Below are 22,079 nucleotides of genomic sequence, written 5' to 3'. Positions count from 1 at the left end.
CATAGACCACGGCACAAAAGAGCTCCAAAATAAATGTTAGGTACTGTCATAATCATAATAGCCCTCACCACTATTGTTCTTATTATAAGCATCTTAATAGCTTGTTTGTTTTGAGTTGATCCCTTCTGCTTAGTCAGGTCCAGGAACCCTGAGAAGTCAAATTTCTACACTTGCACTGCTGTCAAAAAGAACTTGGACTGGCCTAGCCTTCCCCTGGCCCTTCATTCAAAAATACCAAACCAGGTACTAGCCAGCTTTTGTCTGACTCCCACTTTCAGGCTAAGCTTCAAATGGTCATTGCTTTCTGGTTGTCTACAAGGGACCTGGCCTGCTTTCATCTGCTTTTCCCAACTCAAGATGGCCTGAATGGAATACTCATTTCCACAGTGAATCCAGAGTGAGAATAATCCTGATTTATATGACTCTGGCACTGTCTTCCTTTTTTTCTGGATTGCCTTTGTGCAACAAAAGTAATAGAAAGTTCAAGAATAGCATTACTCAATAGTTGCAGCTACTCGGTCATTAGGAGGAATGAAAACATGACCACAGCCTTGGTATATTCGTCCTCAATGGCTGAGTTAATGATTACTTATCCAGATCAGAGTGCCACATTTGAGGGGTTTTGTAGTGAAGGCCATGGTGCATCCAGAGTCTCCATTCCTTTAGGACCAAGTTCCTATTCCCCCAGCTGCCAGCAGTGTTGGCTTTTGACCACTTGAAGCCAAGGCGATAACCACAACCTCTTCTGGGATCAGCCCATATTCAATGACTGGTCAGTACAGGGGTACAAATGTCTGGCCCCTTCATCCACCTCAGGACTATTCCACAGTGCCATGTTGGCTCCTGCCCTCCTGTATGAGTGTCTGAGGCACCTGTTGGAATGGCTTTGTGGTCCAAGTTCTCCCTCTGCCCTGCTTTTGCAACTCTTCATGTGTGTTATTCTGGACAGCACTCCCAATAAACATCCTACACGTAAATCTCAGACTCGGAGTCTGCTTCCCAGAGAATTCTACCTATGACAGGCTGGTTCCAGATACACATGGAAAGACCTGGATCAGAGTGGCATGCAGTATTTTGCCACATAGAGAAGGGAGTCAAGCCTCTTATCATTTAAAAGCAAACACATATAGATAGGAATAGAAAATCCTTAGTGTTACCCTGTCCACTAACACAATTCTTTCCCTGTAGGTGCTGATATCTTGAGATAGTTCATTGCCTGGGGCCAGCAGGAATGGCCCTGCCTGGTATTGTACAAAAGTCATAAGCATCAGGTCCCCATGCAGCTCTTGTCCCCGCAAAGTGCCCCCCACCCTTTGTGATCCTCCTCCACATGTCTGTCATCCTACCAAGAAATACACTTCTCAAATGGTTGTTGTCCCAGATTAATTATTTCCTTGAGTATTTCATGTTAGTGGGTACAGGTGCACCTGTGCTCCCCCATCCCTCTAGATGTGCAGGGGAATCTGAATTGATTTAGATGGTATGTACGAACCCCATGAAATTATGTGCAAAGTTATAATAATACTATTTTTTACAGAGACAAGGTGTTAATTCCTTCTAACAGATTTTCAAAGACCTGTGACCCCAAAAAGATGGAGATCCATAGCTGCCTAGTAGAAAGTTCTCTGCCAGCTGCTGATGTAATGGCTACCATCACTGAGAGTTTACCCCAGCAGTGTACAAATTCTTGGACCCAAGTTGTGAGGCTCTTCATGATTCCCTTCTTAAGCAAGAATGTAAAAATCTTTCTTGTATCCATGATTTGTTCAGCTGGCCAGAGTTAAGGACCACCTTGGTCAGAATCCTTTTTCCCAAACTGGCCCTAACTGCACACCTCTGAGCTTTCACCCTAATGAATCCCTCTTCTTGTGGTACATTCTCAAAGTTTTTACCTCAGGAAGTAGAAGCAACACACAAAAAATGTTAGGACTAAAAGGTGGATTACGATCCAAGTTGGAGATGAGAGTGGGGTCAGGACACTCAAGGTTTGATTCTCGTTCTGCTATGTTTTAACTGCAGACTTCATGACCTCGGCCAAAGTATTCCACCTCCAGGAGTCTCAGTTTCCTTTTCTAAAAGTAGCAATGTAACCATATTTGCCATGTGTGGTTGTTATGACAATTAAATGTGACAGTGTAAAAGGCTTAGCACCTTGTTTGGCCTTAAGTGAGCCTTGATAAGTGCCAATGCAGAAGGTGTAATATTGCAGTTGCAACAGTCCAGAGATCATAACTGTAAAACAAATGGAAACATTTTACTCTCAGCAATGATCTTGACTTAGAACAAAGCTCTTCAACTGGATTTGACATCAATAAATGTAATAGTATGAAGTCAAAGTAACTTAATCACTTCTATTGTAAAACTTCATCTTTTTAAGTAAATAGTTCTATGGTGAAAATTTGAGATTTCTTTCTCTTTCTCCCTGTCACCTTGGCCTTTCTCTCTGACTCCCATTGGAGGGCAGGGGCACTGAGGGATCACTCTCCCATTCCTCTGCCCATGCCCAGTGGAGCGAGTCACTCCATAATCCTGTCTCCTTCTGGGTCCTAGGATAGTCTTTTGACATAATGGTCTATAGAGTTAGCCACTGTCTGTGTAGATTTCTGAAATGAACGATCTCAGGAGCATCCAATAGTGACTTTTCTCACCACAGTAAGGGTTAGGGTGTATCCCCTTATCTCATCAGGAAGCCTCTGGGTTGGCACCTCAGCCCTGTCTCCTAACTAATCTCATGGAACATCAGGACGGGCCTTATGGATGGGTGACAAATGCCGTCCCCCAGGACCCTGTGTTCAGAGTGACTCTGAACCTGAGATTTAGTGCTCTATCATTGCTGATCACACTTAAGAAACTCTTCGTAATATTATCTTGGACTTTGTGTTTTACAACTGAAGTCTTATAGACAATGGGGCATGCACTGGGGCTTGGCCCTTAGGCTCACATGAGATACCACCTCCTGAAATAAGTTCTAGGCCTTCTGGCTTCCTGTTCCTAGCATCCTGGACCCCTCCTAGCCTCCCCCTTTCAACCCCTTCCCAGCAACAGCTGTCACCCTTTGATCCTGGTGGAATCCTGGGCATGGTCATGGTGAGGGTCAAAGTTAGCTATATTTGCCCCACAGGCTGGCAGCACCACAGCGTGTTTAGTGTTTAGTGGGTGACTGGTTGGGGCAAGCTTCTCTCTTGCACCATTCCAGGTAATAGTGTGTCCTGATACCTTGATACTGTAGGTTGAGGCAGCGGGCCTCTGGAGAGGGAAAACGTTGGATTCAATGTCCCTGCTTCAATTTGGGTCATAATTTGTCAGCTCAGCTGCTGGCAGGAGTGTGAACCTGACCTGTGAGGTCTGCACTCAGGCCATGAGTATTCTGGAGCCTGAAGGAGTAGAGCATTAAATACAGATTGAAATCACCTGACAGGTAGAGAGAGACCACAGAAGAAAGAAAATTCTTTATTTTTATGTCTTTAATAAATGACTCTTCTGCATTTTAAGCAAGATGTTTGTTATAAATTTTCATTTTGCCCTAAACCCCCAAAGTTTGACCACAGGAGCAGACCCTATGGTCAACCTTTGAATCTCTTCCACTTCTCCCAGGCACTGTGGAAAATTTGGGTTAGGGGTGATATGAAGGACAAGCACATCTACTGTCCCTCTGCAATTTAGTCATGTAAGGTGCTTCTGCAAGAGGGGCCTTCTCAAAATTCTGCTGATGGAAGCTGGTCCAGGCTTCTTTGTGCTAGGTTTCTCAAAGTTAGAAACAAAATATATCTCTTGGTTCACATATTCTCTGTCATATTTTTGATGCTGTCAGTCAAAACTCTGGTAGCCCTCTGATTTTTGAGGGGGATGTAGTATCAAGAAAATGCAGAATCCATTGTTAAATGGATGTATTATTTTGTTACTGTTCTGCTCCTCATTAATACATTACTTAGCATGTGGCCATTATAGTTACTATTGTGGTATCATTATTATTATTATACATATGTGTGAGTAAATGAGCACACATAAATGAAATTTTGAATTGGATAAATCTGTTAAAATTCACAAATTTGTCATTGGGTAAGTTGTCCTACCATTCCTTCGAAATATCTCACTATTGTAAAGCATTATCTATGATTTTTAAATCAAACTGCATCAAAGTCCTAAATGTAAGAGCTAAGTCTATTAAATTCTTAGAAGAAAACATACACATTCATCTTTGAGACCATAGATTGGGCAAAGGATTCTTAAATATGAAAAAGGCATGAGCAACAAAACAAAATAAACAAACGAAAAAAACAGATAAATTGGAATTCATCAAAATTTAAAAATTTGGTCTTCGAAGAACCCCATCAATAAAGTGAAAAATCAACATGAAACATAGGAAAAAAATTTGCAAATTATATATTTTATAAACGGTTTGTATCTAGAATATGCGAACTATTGCCAGTTAATAATAAAAAACAAATTACCCAATTAAAAAATGGATAAAGAATCTGAATAAACATTTCTGCAAAGAACACATACAAATGTCCAAAGAGTCTGGTAAAAGCAAATCAAAACAATAATTAGATACTACTTTATACCCACTAGGATGGCTATGATCAAAAAGTCAGATAATAGCAAGTGTTGACAAAATTAGAACTCTCATATATTGCTGATAAGACTAGCAAATGGTTCAGCTGCTATGGACAACAGTCTGGCAGTTCCCCTATAGGTTAATCATAGACTTACTGTACGACCCAATGATTCCACCCCTAGATATATACTCAAAAGAAATGAAAACACATGTTCAAGCAATGAACTTATATATAAATGTTAATAACAGCAATATTAAAAATAGCCAAAAGGTGGAAACAACCCAAGTAACCACTAAAAGATGAGTGGGTTAACAAAATTTGGTATAGCCATACAATGGAAGATTATTCAGCCATAAAAAGAAATGAAGCACTGATACATGCTATATAACAGGGATGAACCTTGAAAATGTCATGCTAAGTGAAAGAAACCAGTCTCAAAAGACCACATGTCATAAAGTTTTACTTATATGAACTATCCAGAACAGGCAAATCTATAAAGACAGAAAGTAGCTTAGTTATTTTCTATAGCTGAGATGGAGGAATTACAGCTTAAGGGGTACTAGGTTTCTTTTGGGGATGATGAAAGTGTTCTAAAATTGACTGTGGTGATGGTTGTGTAACTCTGTGAATATATATCAAAACCATTGAATTGTATACTTTAAATGGGCAAATTGTATGGCATGTGAATTGTATCTCAATAAAGCTGGTTTTTTTTTCAAATATCTATGATTTTACTCGAGAAGGTTATTACTTTTATCTCTCTAGCAGCCCTGGTACAGATTTTATGTGCTGAGAACCAACTGGATAAAACACTCTGACCTCCCCATACCTGACACCCCCATCCCCCTCCAGTTTCCCACAGTACCATTGATTTTGTATTTATCCTCTTGACTTCCTGAAAAACAAGCCAAGCCCACTCCGGATTGGCAATGGAAGAGTGTGATGGGGTGTGATTCTATTTAAAGGCTTGCCAGTTACCCCCATATATGTCTGACCCCAATGTGTGGGAGGAGCCCACATGAGGCCCACTTTTCACTGCTCCAGCCCATGTGCTCTGGACTTCAAATATTTCCATGCACAAGGTCACATACTCAGGCCCTTTGTGCTGGCAAAACATAGATAAATCTGCAGCTCACTTTGCAGACAAGTTGCAGTTCAAACCACATGATTCAGGAAGAGGAGGAACAGGAATGCCAGGGTCCATGATGAAGATGCTTCATTGTTACCAGGGAAAACTTCAGAGTCGGTGCCACTACTTAGGAGCCACATCTTCCCATTCTGGAGGTGCCACAGTGGCTTGCAAAGTGTGCAGAAGAAACAACTGTTTGCTGACTCTGGGGAGCCTTGATCTGAATCCTCTCTTCTGGATTGCCAATGCAAAACTGGGTTTCTTCTCTCAGGAGTCTTCAGTCTTTTCTTGCTCCCCCATGCCTTTCTACAGTAGATCAAAACACCAGTCAGGGAACTATTCTAAAGGAGTCCATGCGTGTCCATTAGTATCATGGCAGTGGCAGTGGAGTCCATTGAGGGGCATCATTGGGAAAATAGCTGAAGAGGAAAAGGGAGACTTATCAGTTGTGCTTGGTAGGATAGTGTGCCCCCAAATCATGTCCTTTCCAAAAATTCAGAAGGTAGCCCTATTTGAAAATATGGCCATTTCAGGTATAATTAGTCAAGTTAAGATGTGATCATAGTGGAGTAGAGTGGGCTCTTTGCCCAATATAACTGCTGTCCTTGTAAGAAGAGAAAGAGACACAGATAGACACATGGAAAGAATGCCAGGTGACAACAGGTTCAGAGAATGAAGTGATGCATCTGCAAGCCAAGGAACAATGAGGAATGCCAGCACCATCAGAAGCTAAGATAGAGGTAAGGAAGGATCCTTTGCAAGAGCCTTTGGAGGAAGCCTGGCCCTGCTGACACCTTGATTTCAACTTCTGGCCTCCAGAATTGAAAGAGAATACTTAGGCCGCCTAATTTGTGGTAATTTGTTATAGCACCCTCGGAAACTAATGTGTCAGTCTTTATTTCTGAACCAGTAAGATGAGCATAGACATCAAAAATTATTAATCCAGCAAATGTTGATGAAACATCTAAGCTTGAGGCTCCAGACTGGGCACTGAGAAAAGTGGTGGACAAAATATAAAGTGTTTCTGTCCCCTTGATGCCCACAACTCTGTGGGGAACATTAACTTAAAAAAACACATATAAATAGATAATTTTAAATTGTCTTAAGAACTACAGCTGTTAGCCTCATGGGGCAGTGTACCTCAGTTATGAAAAGTGAGTAAGACTCCTGAGAGAAGCACCATTGTGCTGAGGCCTGGAAGAGCTGGCATGTAGGTAGAGAGAGAGAAACAACAAGCATTTCATGTTCAGTGTTTGTGTCATGGCGGGGGTTTAACCTTGCCCACATGCTAGATGTAGTAAAGCATGAAGGAGTTTAGCAGGTTAAATATCAGGGAAAAACACTGTAGGCAGAGCAAGTTGTGAGTGTGTGTGTGTGTGTGTGTGTGTGTGTGTGCGTGCGCACATGCGTGTGTGTGTGTGTCCTAATCAAGAAGGAGCAGGGTACAGCTGAGGAACTGAGAATTTAAATTTTTTACCTAGAATGTTGACCACAAACATGGGACAAATGTGTGGAGGCTACAGAGATGCTTAGGGGGTCTGAAGATCTAATAGGACAGGATTCCCCTATTCCTTTTCTCTCACTATAGAAATGGATTTGACATGGTCACTGACCAGTCACCATGGAAGATGCTCTTCCCAGCTGATTCAGCCACACTGGAGAGAGTGTGCAGCATATGGGCCCTGTGGGTACCCCTGCTTCCTGGCTCTGCACACACCACCAGGAATAAAGGTTTATAAACCCTGTCACCCTACTATACCAGTATTTCATGTTTGCTCTGACATATTGTATCGAGTTTGAAGAGTTTAACAAAACCATCTTCTTTAACCTACCTCTCTGCTCTACTATAACTTGATAAATATTGTTTCCTCCAATTCATAAAAGCCAAAATCATGGATATCTTTATTATTATTCAGTGCCCAGAATGAGCAACCATACAGATTCTTCTCACCCCACATCCTGGAACAGCAGCTTGCTTTAACAGATGGCAGATATTCATGTCTTCCCTTCTGCTTTTAGTTAAGCAGCTTCTATCCTATTGGTTCCCCCTTAAAAGTTAGCATAGGCCTGCTGCACCTATAGGGCAATAGTTTCAGCTGTGACAGATGGAAGCTGAAACTCGCTTTCCCTCTTAGCAGTTATAGTACGTTACATCTCCTGGAAATACATGAAGTCAGCTAGTTCATCACCCCTCCACCTTCCAGGAAACATAGATAAAGACTTTGCTATGGCCTATGAAAGGCTTTTCACTAGGGGTAGATGGGAGCTTAGTCTGAGATTATTTTCTGGTTAAACTAGCACCAGTGACCAATCCATACCTATTGAGACGATGGGCAACAGATATGGATATATAAAAGTAACCTCTTCTCAGACCCCATATATAAGTAAATGTCACATGTCAATCTTCCCACTAGTCTCTCCCAGGCTTCTAGACTATCAAAAGTAGCTCTTAGAGAAACAGAACATTGTTGCCTTTTTCTTTGACATGGAAAATCAAAACTAAAGGAATACCAATTACTAGCTCTTTGAAGAAAAGAAACAATGGTTTGCAATTTCAGCTGGCCACTTTCTATGCAAAGGTGTATCAGTCTCTTCTGGACTTCCCTTTCATTTCTTTGTCTAGTTAACACTTCACTACAACATGTGTCTGAGGCATCGATGTAATTTTGATTTTGATCTGTGTCTCCCTTTTCTATGCCTGGAGGTGGCTCTGATTGTATCTGGCATGTTTCTTGCAATGGTTGTCATACTCAGATGACACTGCTCAGTCTTTTTACAGGACTGAAACATTTGCTCTAAATTAACCCTTCCATCACATACCAGCATTTCTCAAAAAAGCCTTCCATGTCTATATGGACCATAATGAAAGGAGGCCAAGCACATGTGCTCAGAGCACTTAGTACACTTATATGAATGTGGCTCTCTTAAAGCTCCTAGGGGGGCCTACAACTCCCTTCACTTGGGTGAATGACATTTTCTTCTTCCCTGAATTTGATTCACTCCTTGGAATTGACCCAGTTCCAGGAGCCTCCCCAACCCCACACAGCATCAGCCATCCTTCTAAGGGCAAAGTAGGTGTTCCCAAATCTCACAAGCAGGAATATCCAGAGCACTCAGGGCCCAAGTGTTCTCAGGCCCATACACAAAACAAAACAACATTGGTGACAACTACAACAATGACAGCATTTCAGATTTAGGGTGTTCTCAAGAGTCTGCTCTGCCTGCCACAGTGTCTTTACCCAGGGCCCAGTTCGCTGACTCAGCAATCAAGGACCATGCTCTACGGAGCCCTCGTCTACAAGAACAAAGCTCAAGGTTGCACAGAATGAGCATCCAGAAGTCTAGGCCATGTGGATGCTAAGGCTGTTTTGTTTTTTATTTTCAATTAATTAATTTTTTAAATTGATGAAATGATTTAAATTTTTCCCCCATCTACCTCCCCGTGCCTCCCACTATCCTCTGATACCCACTAGTCCATTGTCTATGTTCATGAGAATCTGGTTGTTTGTCCTGTTCATTTGTTCCTTTTAGGTTTATATCCCACATATAAGTGATATCATGTGATTTTCAACTTTTTCTGTCTGGCTTATTTTACTTAGCATAATAATCTCGAGGTCCATCCATGTTGTTGCAAATGGCAGTATTTCATCTCTTCTTATGGCTGAGTAATATTCCATTGTATATATGTACCACAGCTTCTTTAGCCAGTCATCTGTCATAGGACACTTTAGTTGCTTCCATGTCCTGGCCACTGTGAATAATGCTGTTGTATGGACCATATGGACCATGAATATCGATTGGTGTGCAAATATCTTGTTGGATTTGAATTTTCAAGTCTTTGGGATAAATACCCAGTAGAGGGATTGCTGGATCATATGGTAAATCAATTCTTAGTTTTTTGAAGAAACTCCATACTGTTTCCATAGTGGATATGCCAATTTGCAGTCCCACCAGCAGTGTATGAAGGTTCCTATTTCTCTGCATCCTCTCCAGCATTTGTTATTACTTGTCAAGGCTGTTGTTTTAAATGGGAAGAAGTGATCAAGAGAATGTCTGCAGAACATGGTATATTGGTTTGCTAGGGCTGCCATAACAAAGCATCATTAAAAAGGCAGCTTAAACAACAGAAATGTATTGTTGCACAGTTCTGGAGACTGGAAATCTAAAATCAAGGTCTTAGTACAGTTGGTTCCTTCTGAGGACTGTGAAAAGAATCTATTCTCTGTCTTCATCATAACTCCTAGTAACCTCAAGCATTCCTTGGCTTGTAGATGGCTATTTTCTCCCTCTGTCTTCAAGTTGTCTTCCCTGTGTACATGTCTGTCACTGTGTCCAAATGTCTCCTTTTTATTAGAACACTAGTCAAATTGGATTAGGACCCATCCTAATGACCTCATCTTACCTTGATCGTCTGCAAAGGCTCTATTTCCAAATAAGGCCATATTCTCAAGCATTGAGGTTATGACTACAACATCATTTAGGGAGCTACAATTCAATTCATAACAGATGGAAATGTGCACAGAGTGACACTTAGGGGCACTGGCCAGTTGTATGAAAAGTGGTATGTCCTGGCCATGATAGGGATAGGTATCACAATAGGGGCAGGTTAAGAAGCAGGCAGTGCTGTAGAAGTGAGAGCAAGAAGAGTTTGTTTATTTTTTTGTTTGTTTGTTTTTGATCTATGTTTTTCATTAATTTGAATGTGAAGGGAGAAGAAGCAAGATTAATTAGCATCCGAAGCAAAACGAAAGCTAAAGGTTGAGGGAAGGTGTAGGTGGAAGAATCTAATACAAGCATTGGAAGAAGCCACAGAAGAAAGGAGATGGAAACTGCACAGAAAAGGCAAGGGAATGGGATTCCACTCTATTCTTCCCAGATACACCTAGGAGAAGGGGTGCATCTTTTCAGAGAATAAAGAATAGTAAAGAGAGAAAAGAGAAAAACCCACTGAGGTTTGTGATAGAAGTAAAGAAATTTTTGAGGCTCACTTTGATAGATGCAAAATGTTGGCCAGTTGTCATAATTACTTTGAGTAAACTTTTTCCATTTCATACTGAAGTTTTCTCTGAATTTTTATCATCTCTTCCAGTGAGAAAGAAAAAAAAGAAGAAACCCATCTCCACAGAAAACATCACAAAGGATTATTGCCCCTTAAAATAGTTCATACAAATTAATAATAAAAAAAGAAATTAAAGAATAAATACAAAACAGTTTTTTAAAGAGGACTCTGGTTTCAGATCTAATGTATAAAGAACCTGAAAATTTATCACTCTCATTTTCACAGTAAGAAAAACGTGGACAAGCTTGAAATTAATGACTTTTCTTGGACCCTTCAGAGAATCAATGTCACAGGACAAACCACCACCCAGAATCTGGAGAGACAGATGAATCCGGGGTCTCAGGCTGAGCTCTGCTTACCTGCAGCAAAAGCCACTGAAGCCATAAACAGGTAGAAAAACTTAGGAGTTTTTTTTTTTTTGGACAAATTACTGAAAGCTGAGTGTGGAGTAGAGTGAAAGTGAAAAATCCTGGGGGACGGAGGGCTGCAGCTTTGAGAGGAGCACACTTTCATGAGTTTTACCTCTAGGGACCCCACTAGGTTGTCCTGGTGATCCAAGAAGATCCCTTCATAGTATTGGCGGGGGCAGGGAGGTGACTTCCTTCCAAAGAGTACTGTATGGAAAGAGAGAAAGGAAAACAGAGGGGGAAAATGTGGAGGAACCTGACAAACACTACCTCAGCCAAATGACCAAGGTCAAAATCAACACTGATGTTGATAGTATGCACCCTAGATATGATGTGATGGGCATTGCTGAATTTTAACTCCTTGACCACCAAAATATGGCAGAAGTGATGCTATACCATTCTAGTCCTAGTTTTTAGGGAGACAGCAGATTCTGCTCCTTCTCTCTTGGAGTCCTGAACTGCCATGGGAGAAGTTTGACTATCCTGAGACTGGTATGCTGTGAGGACATCCACCCTTACCATATGAAGAGACCATGGGGAAAGAGAGAGAGGAAGATGCTGGACCAGCCCTTGACCGTTATAGCCTCCAGTTGTTTGAGTCATCCTAGGTGAGTTCCCAAAAGTTGTAGACCAAAAACAAGTTATTGCTGCCATGCCCTGTCTCAATTCCTAATCCTATAAACACAAAATGTAATAATAATAAATTATCGGATTTGGCCACTAAATTTAGGAGTAGCTTGTCATGTAATAATAGCTGACTGTAACAATTATGGGTAGGGGGAATAAAGTTAGGAGGAAAGTGGTTGAAGGTGTGTATGGGAGTGGTGATAGGAGAAAAGGGGATGTGGTTATAAAAGGACACAGGAGAGATCCTTATACTGATGGACTTATACTGTATCTTAACTGTGATAGTGGATACACAAACCTTCACATGTGATAAAATCATACATAAAAACACACACACAAACACACACACACACGAGTATGAATAAAACTAAGGATAAGATCCCTGGATCACCTTAGTGTCACTATACTAGCTGTGATATTGGAGTGCAGTTTTGCAAGATGTTACCACTGGAGAAAACTAGGTAAAAGATACACAGGGTAAGTATTATTGTTTATAACTACATGTGAGTCTATAGCTATCTCAATAAATTTTTCAATTAAAAATATTCTAAAAACACCACAATAAAATTTATATTAAAGTTAAAAAATTAGTTTCAGAGATATTTAAACATTATCTTCCCATTTTGGTAAAACAAAATAAAGTCAGATCCCATATATTTGAGTATACTTTTGGATGAGCATTAAGAAGGGTGCAATAGACCTCAAACTAGGGAAGCCGGCCACCTAAGGTAGCTGGCCCAGAAGCGAAAGAGAAGATAGAGTTAACTTGTTCTGTTATATATCTCTCTGTTGCTACAGTAGGATTTTTTTGTAACAAAAATAAATGTTTAAAAGAGCTAAATGTAGCACAATGCTCTACCCATGAGCTATTCCCCCCAACGTATGTCAAACATATCTCAATAAAACTGGGAGGGAGGAGGAATTAAAAATAAAAGAGCTAAATGAAAAAAACAAAACCATAAAATTTTAAGGAAAAAAAGATTATTTTTACAACTTTAGGGTGTGGGTTACCTTCCCCAGGAAGGAAGATTCAACACACACCCAGAAGCATAAAGGAAACAGCTGACAGGTTAATTTCATAAAAATTTAAAACTTCTGTGCAGCCTTGGCATATTTAGCTCTAGACCGTCCTCAAAGTCCACTAAAATGTCAGTAAAAGAGGGAAATATAGGGAGAAATTTTTGATGGACAAAGAAAATAGAGGAAGCAACAGTAACAAAACTTTAGAAGCAAGGAAGCAGCTGCATGAGTGGTCATGAAGCAGCAGATTTGAGAAGATGCAGTCTACCAGGTGGTGGGTAAGGCCTAGAAGCCAACCAAAGTATGCCAGAGCTGCAGAAAAGGACCAGGGCTGGAAGAAACAAGTAGTTCTGTGAGTGATTTTGTGGGTGAAACTGAAAGCGAAGAATTGGGTAAATATTAGTATAAGAATATTTGGACCCATGGCTTCTTACCCTAATCTATATAAGTGAGAAACTACTTTACTATCATCCTGACAGAAGATAAGGCTCTGCTATCTAGCAAGAGGGGCCTCTGGACTCAGGAACCAGAGCCCAGACAGGTGAGGGCACCAGGCTGACAGTGAGGATGAAGTCAAGTCAACATACTGCATACCAAAACCCACACATACCCCTCCCTCTCGCTGAGAACTAGGAGCCAAGCTTATAATCTTTAAGCAGGATTTTGGATGATTCTTCTCTAGGGCTAATGTCCAGCCCAGTAGAATTTATATAGACACTGTAAGTTCAGAGCCCCCTAGTAAAATTGCCCAGCTCAGTATTCCTCCAACAAAGCTCCACACAGACATACAGAGCTTCCACTGTGTGTGTGAGAGCCTTACTCTTCACAAAAGTCAGAGACAAAAACTACCAAAGAGTCAAAAAGAAACAGAAGAAACAGAGACAACTAGAGGAACAGGGGGGAAATTTAAATATATATTTAACGTAATTGCTATCTCTAGGAAAAAAGATATTCCATTCATTAAATAAGAACTAGTTGCTTAAAAAAAACAGTAACAAAGTAAATTTTTAAAGGATCATTCAGAATTTTAAAAATATTCTCTGAAATTAAAATGATGGATATACAAAACAATAGCATCTTTAATAAAAAGGTTAAGAGACATCTTTCAAAAGATAGAATACAAACAAAGTGGTAGAAGATAAGAGAGAAAAAACTATAAAAATTAGAGAATCAACACGGGAAGTTCATAACTGAAAAAGCAGGAAGGTTTAGAATAGAGAACAGAAAAAACATATTGGTGGGGGGAGTGGATAGAAAATAATAAAATTACCAGGTTGTGGGTAACAATCATGAGCCTGCAGCTGGAAAGGACCCACTGAGTAGCCCATGTGAAATGAAACCCATACCAGAGCACCTCAATAATAAAAAGGAAATTCTGAAAAATTTCAGAGAGGAAACTGGCCTTACATGAAGGAAAAGAGCTGAGAACAGCATCTGACTTGTCAACAGCAGCTCTGTGACTCAGAAGGCAGTGGGTGATGGCTACAAAGTCTGAGGGATCACTTCAAAAACTATATAAATGTCTAACCAATGTCCTGTATACCTGAAACTAATTTAAAAAAAATAAGAATTTCTAACCAAGCTGCCAATCAGATATGAGGGTAGAGTAGCTCATTTTTGCATGTACGGGCTCTCAAAACACTTTCCTAGCACAGGACATTTCTCAGGACACTATTGGAGAAGACACTTAACCAAAACCAGGAGAAAACCAACACAGGACACTGGATTCAGCAAACAGGGACCTAGCTCAGGGAAATCAAAGAAGCCACCAGGACCCCAAGACCACAGTAGGGCAGAGAATAGAGAGCAGCTTACCCCACCAGAGTGAGTGCTTCAGAGGGGTGTTAACAGGGAAGGAAGCCAAGCCTTAGTACTTGTGCCTACAAAAACTGCAAGGAAAGACCCTGTCAGCCCAGTCTAAGAATGAATAGTGAGCAAACACTAAACAAAGGAAAAACTTGGCAACCTTTCATTCCAAGATAAACAAAAAGTTGTACAGAATAGGAAATGTGCACTACATGGTTTAACTGTGAATAACATGAACATGCTTGTAACCATGTAAATACCGAATATTGATTTGGCCTAAGTTACACTCCGACTACCAAGAGAAGGTTGAGGAGAAGAGGAGCATGCACATACTCAAAGGGGTAGAGTGTTTTAAAGAGCTAAATCCTTCTCTTCCATAGGAGGAATTCATTAAATAACATTTAAACTGTAAAATCAAGAAATGGCAGTCTAAGCATATTACTTTAAAGTAGGAGGAAAGCACTAGAAGAATCAGCAAGAATTCAAAGTGATGGCCTCTGGGGAGTGAGAATCAGAACAGGGGAGGGGAAGTGCTGGTTTTCATTATAAGTTTTGCAGAGCCATTTAACTTTTAAAACTACGTACTTGTATAACTTTGATAAACATAAATTTAAAAAGAAAAAACTACCAAAGAAACAACAAGGAAACGATTAAATGGGTGAGGTCAGCACATTTCAAACTTTTTAACTAACATATCTCCAATGCATGAATAAGCAATTTGGGGCATTTGGGCACAGACTAAAGGGGGCTGCATTCCAGAAAATTCTTTTAAGTCTTGCTTATTATCTTTAAAATTCATGCACAAATTTTCATTCTCCCTCATAATACATCGCTGTTTGTTTTTATAGTGTGTGACAGAATTTTTCTTTCCTCCATTTCCCTTCTGCCTCCTGGGTCACACACACATGACAAAGACATTTTCTTAATAAAATAAGGTCCAGGAGGTTCCCATAGGAAGGTCGATTGAGGAAGGTGAGATGTCTGATCATCTTTCATTGCTCAGGGGAAACACTGCTAAGACCCCTTTTCTGGTCTGCTCCACCCCAAGGCCCAGGCCTAATACATATGAGCAGGGAGCTGGTGAAACCTCCAGCAGGAGGCTAAAGTAGTACCCTCCAGGTGAACAGCAGAAGCAGAGAGAAATGGAGGTTGGAGGAAGAGTACGTCACAGGGGAGAAGAGACAACTTGTTCTGAGCACTGGGGAGACAAGGGTTCCCACAGGGCTAGAACTTAAGTTCCACAGCAGTGGAAGAAACTGGGAAGGTGAACTTTGTGGAATAGAGAGAAGACCATGCCTGGCTTGACATCAACACCACTGGGAGGGGTGGCTGTGTAGGGAAGTCCCACTCAGTCACAGGATTGTCCACTCTGGCACAGACTGCTGTGACCTTGTGGTCCAAAACCACTGGGCTTGAGGAGACCTCAGCATTCTCACCATAATAAGTGGGCTTGTCAAATGTCCTGCCCTGTGTAGAACTCTTGGGTCCTTCCTAAGCTCAGGATACAGAGGGAGTCTCCAATATTACTGAGATTGAGCTTCTTCTAGCCTGGCAGAAGTACCCCAAATTAATAAAACAAAATGTATGTCTTCCACTCAAGTTATTCTCATCATTACTGTGAATAACTGATGACTGGCCTGGCATCAAAGGCAGGTGAGAACATCTCATTCGTGCTTGGACAAGGACATAGAATTTCAAGTGGAAGGGCATTGCCTCTCTCTGTTCCAGATATCCAGTTCCAGAGCCAGCTGTCATAACTGGCCATAACAGTTGAGACATGTAGCTCTGAGGGGGCTTGGCAAAATCAGGAGGTTCCTGGACAGAGAGGGGTGCTGAGGAGGGGGAAGGAGACTTTGAAGACAAATAAGGTGGGTGTGTCAGGGGCTCCAATGTCTGGCAGGCTGAGCCGTAAACAGACCCAAGTAGGCAAGTCCCATGCTGGGTCCAGGGTTTACCTCTCCATCCTCTGGGCAAAGCCAGCTAGGGATGTCCAGGTCAACATACCCTACCTACGCTGTGGCTATATCCATGGGGCACAAACACTGCATGAAAGGGAGCTGGTCCCAGGTTCTAACAGCTGTGACACAGAGTTCAGAGCTTGTATGTGACAGACATAACCAGCAGGATGAAAAGAGCCACACCTCATGCCTCCGAAATAATATCTAGAAAGTTGGGAGGTGGCCAAGGGCTGTTCCCACTGCCACACGTGTGTGTACACAACAGAGGTCAGAGAGAAGAGCTCCCTGGGTAATGAGGCTAAATTCTCCACAGGACTCCAAAGCAGGTATACACCCAGGACCCATCCAGAACTCCAGGAAACCAGGGAAGAAGGGCACCAAGCCCAACCTTTAGCTATGAATACCACATACACCTGCTGGCTGGCCTAGAGCAAGGACACTTGTGTGCAATTTCTCCTTCTACTGCTTGTAGCTGTCTCCCTCTTCCTCCAGACTTCCATGTCTTTACTAGTTAAGGAGGGGAAAAGGCTTAGTATTTATACCTAGCTATTGTTGGGGGTATGGTAGAGAGCAAACTCCTTCTCCCCATGCTTTATGATGCCATTTGGGGAGAACTCACCAGAATAATGCTTCCTGACTCCCTACCCCTATCCCTGGTGGTGGGCAAGAGCACTTCCTCAGTTCTAGGTTTTTGTTTTAGTTTTAGTTTAGTTTTTTTCTTTCTTTTTTTTTTTGGCGGGTGGTGGGGAGCCATCAAAAATCATCGCCCACCCTAAGTCTCATTTCCCCTTGGTCTTCTCTCTGCTCTGGGTAAGCTTGACTACTCTGCCAGTCCATACCGTCTCTCAGGTGGTCTTCCCCAAGTGTGACGGGAGGATCGTAGCAGAGTGCAAGAAGGTGAGCAACCCATGTGGAATACAGAGCAAGGGCCTGCTGTCCGTCAGCAAGGCCAGTGAGGATGTTGTGGCTAGTCCTACAGTAATCTGTCTCCTGTATTTCATTTCTCAGTTGGATCTAAACAGAGGAGAGAAATAATAGGGTGTTATTTATGAGTCCCTTAAAACCTCCACAGCCATGTGGCAGGTATGTTGCCTGGTGCTTTGTAAATGCACCATGTCACTTGATCTCCACAACTTTCTGGGGTGGAAATCGTTACCCTGTGAATCTGAGCCTTGGGTTCCATGGTTCCCAATCCCTCTCTCCTTCCTCTGCACCGCAGCCTCCAGGTGAGTATCAGTATGCTCCCCTTTCACAGTTTGGTGAGGAATCATAGAGATGATTTTTGGTGGGAGGTCTTTGTCACCTAAAGAGCACTGAGCAAATCTTGGGCTATAGATTTTGTTGTTCATCACGTCACTGATAATTCCAGTGGAGTCTCTTGGCTCTGTCTCCTGAGGGCCACAGATGCCAAGAGATCAGGGCCCTGCCCTCTGTTCTCAGCTCACACGTTCCCCTTAGATGATTTCATCAGCCAACGTGTGGCTCCAATTACCACTCATCTGCCCAGATTTATATTTCCAGCCCAGACCATGTGTGGAGCTCCAGATGCATGCTGTCTAGGTACATCTCACTCGGCAGGCCCACAGTAACTGCCTCATCTTTCCCAGGTCTGTTTCTCCTCTGGTGTCCTCTACCTCAGTCCCAAACACTGTATCTCCCTGACACTGTACCCTGTCTCTCAGCCAGAGAACATCTCCTGGCCCTGTCCACTTCTGTCTCTCTGCACAAGCCAATGCACTTTCCTGCCTGGGTTACTGCTATGGCCCATTTCTGCTCTTACTCCCATAAAATCCACTCTGTGGACTAGCTAGTATAATATCTTTGAAACAAAAATTAGATCCTTTCACTTCTTCACTTAAAGCCCTTAAAATCTTTCTGATACATGTGGAAAGAAATGCAGATTCCTCTCATGGGCCTATAGGCTCTGCAGGGCTGGCCCTGCCTGCTCTCTGGAGGTGCTCAAAACAGTCACTTCCTTGTAACTTCAGCTCCAGCCACAGAATCATTGTTTCTGCACCCCAGAGCCCCAGTTCCGTCCTACTCCGGGCTTCCACAAAGGTGTCCTTTTCCCTGGCCTCTGTTCCCACTCTCTTGACCTGAGCAACTCCAACCACCCTGCAGGCCTCTGATGCCACTCTGCTAGATTAGCCTGAGTTCTCTGACTCATTGCTCCTGTGAAATACAGGATGACTGAAGAAGCACTTATTGCATTTATGATTTTAATTTATTTGTACTTCAGATGACTGTCTTCCCAGTGGGACTATGGCCCATGAACATAGGAATCTCGCCAGCCTGTTTCTATACTGTGTCCCCAGGGCCTTGCGCAGCTCTAGCATATAGCAGGGTTAGTAAATACCAATTGAATGAATTACTTGGAAGTGGCTTTTAAATTACAAAACCATTGACTATATTGATTTTTAATAGACTTTAATTTTTAGAGTTTAGGTACAGACATTTCTCATAGGTCCCTGTCCCCATTATCAACATCCCGCACCAGAGCCGTTCATTTGTTATAATCAATGAGCCAAATTAACATATCATAATCACCAAACTCTGTAGTTTACATTAAGGATCACTCTTGGTGTTGTACATTCTATGGGTTTGGCAAATGGATAATGACATGTATCCACCATTATAGTATCATAGAGTATCTTCACTGCCCTAAAAATCCTCTATGCTCCTCCTATTCATTCCTGAATCTATTTTAAAGAGTTTTTAAAATAGATCAATCTGTAAGACAGATCCAGGGCTTTCTTCATAGTTCTCAAACACATGCACGGTCATAGATCTGGAAACATTCAACACAAGGGAGCAGGTTTATCAGGGTTACAGGGTATCATCTCATATGCCCTGATGAAGCTGAACAATGAAGGGGGTCAAGCCCATCCATTGCACCTAACCTGCTAAAGCCACAGCCACCCATCTCATGTCTCCTGGACTGACAAGTACCCAGGCTAAGCTTTGAGGTAAAAAGGCCCAAAATCCTTTGGATAGAGACTCCACAAGGCAGAATAGGGGTGAGGGGACAATCCAGGACTAATCAATGCCAAAGGTGGATTTACCTTTAAATCAATGACACTTCTAGGAAGGCCTCCAATTTACAAGAGCCCCCTCCAAAGCCCCAGGAGGGGCCCTAGCAATGTAAGTAAGACAGCCTTCTCTTTGCACTGGGCCTTCCTCTCTGTCCCATATGTTCCCCACCACCCCTCCATCAGGGGCACTGGTGGGGCCTTAGGCATTTGGGATCTAGCTAAGGAGACGTTTAGCTGGCAATATATTACTTAACTGTAACTTAAAAACTTATTTTTAAATGTCACAATAAAACAAATAAGAAGTTATAGTTTTCCAATTTAGACAGAAATATGATTTGGTTCTACCTAACTTTTTAATTAAGATACTTTAATTAAGAAAAATCATATAAAAATTAATGGAATATAAAACAACTTTTAAAGATAAGCAATGAAATCAATAGAAACTATTATTAATCAAATTAAATGTTTAAATATTCACATTTTACCATGAAAAGGAAGAGATAAATTGCTAATATAAATAATAAAGAAGCTCTTGGAGTGTTTGGTAATCTGTTTAATCAAAAGGAGTGAGTCCTATGAAGATATTGGGAAGATAAATTTCTGGCTGACTTGACCAAAACTGACAACAAAAACACAAAACTCATAAATACCATTATAACATGGACTCAGAAGTAAATATCATCATTTAAAGTATATTTAAGTTAATAACCATGACAAAAAGCTTGAAATACCCTGAAATTTTACAGCTCAGATATACTAGGAATGTGATACAAATGTTCCCCAAACTTAATAATAATACTATAACGTACATGTCATTACTATGAGTTATGAAATTGAAGTATTTTTTTCTAAACAACCAAAATTTTAAAAATATTTTTGATCAGTTATGCCCTGAAGAAAGACTGAATTGTCTTTTTATTATGACTATAGAAAATTATTGTCATACAAAGAGAACAAAGAATACTCAACCAAAAATGTAAGAAAAGTATTATAGAAATATGTCTAGAAGTTAGTAAAAATAATATTTTTGAAGGGTTAAGTGATGTTTATGTTATTTATCAACTTTTTAAAAATTTGTTATTTATTGTGATTTTTGTCTGATTTTAAATATTCATTTTTATACTTAATTTTGTATTTGTACGTTTCCATTCCTTTCTAAAGAAGTCCCCCAAATTGAATAAGAAATACTAGAATTTAGGTCTGCAGTGACTGACAGAGGTGACAGAGGGATGAACAGGGAGCCCATCCATGACACAAACCCTCCACTGTGTCAACAGCTTAAGGTGGGAAACTACCTCCTGGTCATGACACTCGGCCAACTTGATGACTTTTAGAAATGGAGCCTTCCCTGCAGGGAGCAAGTTCTCTGTCCCTGAAATTTCAGCAGAGGGGTCCTGCCAAGGTCTTGCTTCAAGTGGGGGTTAGACAGGCATCTAGTGTTTGGATATCCAGGCACCAGATTAACTTTTGAATCACTTTCAGCCCTGATTCTTTTTTAAAGACTAATGGTAGGCACTGTCATGCTCCTGGAGAGCAAATATAATGACTTAAACTTCCTGGAAGACAAGTTGGCAATAAATATTCATTGTGTTCACACCCTTTGGCCCAATGATTCCCCTTCCAGGAGTCTATGAAAAGTGATGGTTAGAAATGCAGACAAATAAATAAGCAAAATGAAGTTCCCACAGCATTACATAGCACCATGGTGAAATGGTAGCAACAATGTTTTTTAAAAAATTCCTCCATTATGTGTATTGCAGCTAGATATCCATAATTGGAATAATTTCCCAGGACACTTGCTAAAGTGTTTCTGAGTGGTATAATTTGGAGTGATCGTTATTTCTTCTTTATGTATTCGTGTGTGTGTGTGTGTGTGTGTGAAATGAACAGAGATAACTTTAATAATCAGAAGAAAATCCCTTTTATAAATGAACCAGCTGTGGAAGGAACTCCATCAGCCACCTACACTACATGGCTGACATACCTACTTCTACAGGAATATTGTTTAAAATATATGCCTTCAGCAGGCAAATAAATAGGCCCCACCATCTTTTTTCTCCAGGTACCCTGGAGCCTTTGCTCAAACACTTTGATTTAGTAATGCTCTCATAAACTTGGAGACTTTTGCAAGATTCCTTGCATTCTAATGTGGGGCAGGGCTTACTCCTAGGTGGGTAGGCTATTGTTTGAAGCATCTTTGGGACAGCCGGCAGTCCCCTTGGTTCTCACATTCACGAGAGCCATGGATGTCTAAGAGGGAGTAATCTGGAAATGCCTTCCTTCAGCAAGGAAGTCTTTTGCCTATGCAAAGAAACTTACCTCACTGCTCTGTAAAGTGAGGAGACTAAGAGATGCCGAGGGCCCTGGTTGTATCCTTGAACACTTCCACCAGGATGGTGCATCAAAGGAGTTATATAGTGAGGACATGGAGTCCACCCATCCAGTGTGATTGTCGTGACTCCATTTTAGGCTGGACATGTTA

Source organism: Rousettus aegyptiacus, unplaced genomic scaffold (assembly GCF_014176215.1).
Source record: "Rousettus aegyptiacus isolate mRouAeg1 unplaced genomic scaffold, mRouAeg1.p scaffold_m13_p_6, whole genome shotgun sequence".
Classification (NCBI taxonomy): Eukaryota; Metazoa; Chordata; class Mammalia; order Chiroptera; family Pteropodidae; genus Rousettus; species Rousettus aegyptiacus.
This window is presented reverse-complemented; position numbering follows the sequence as displayed.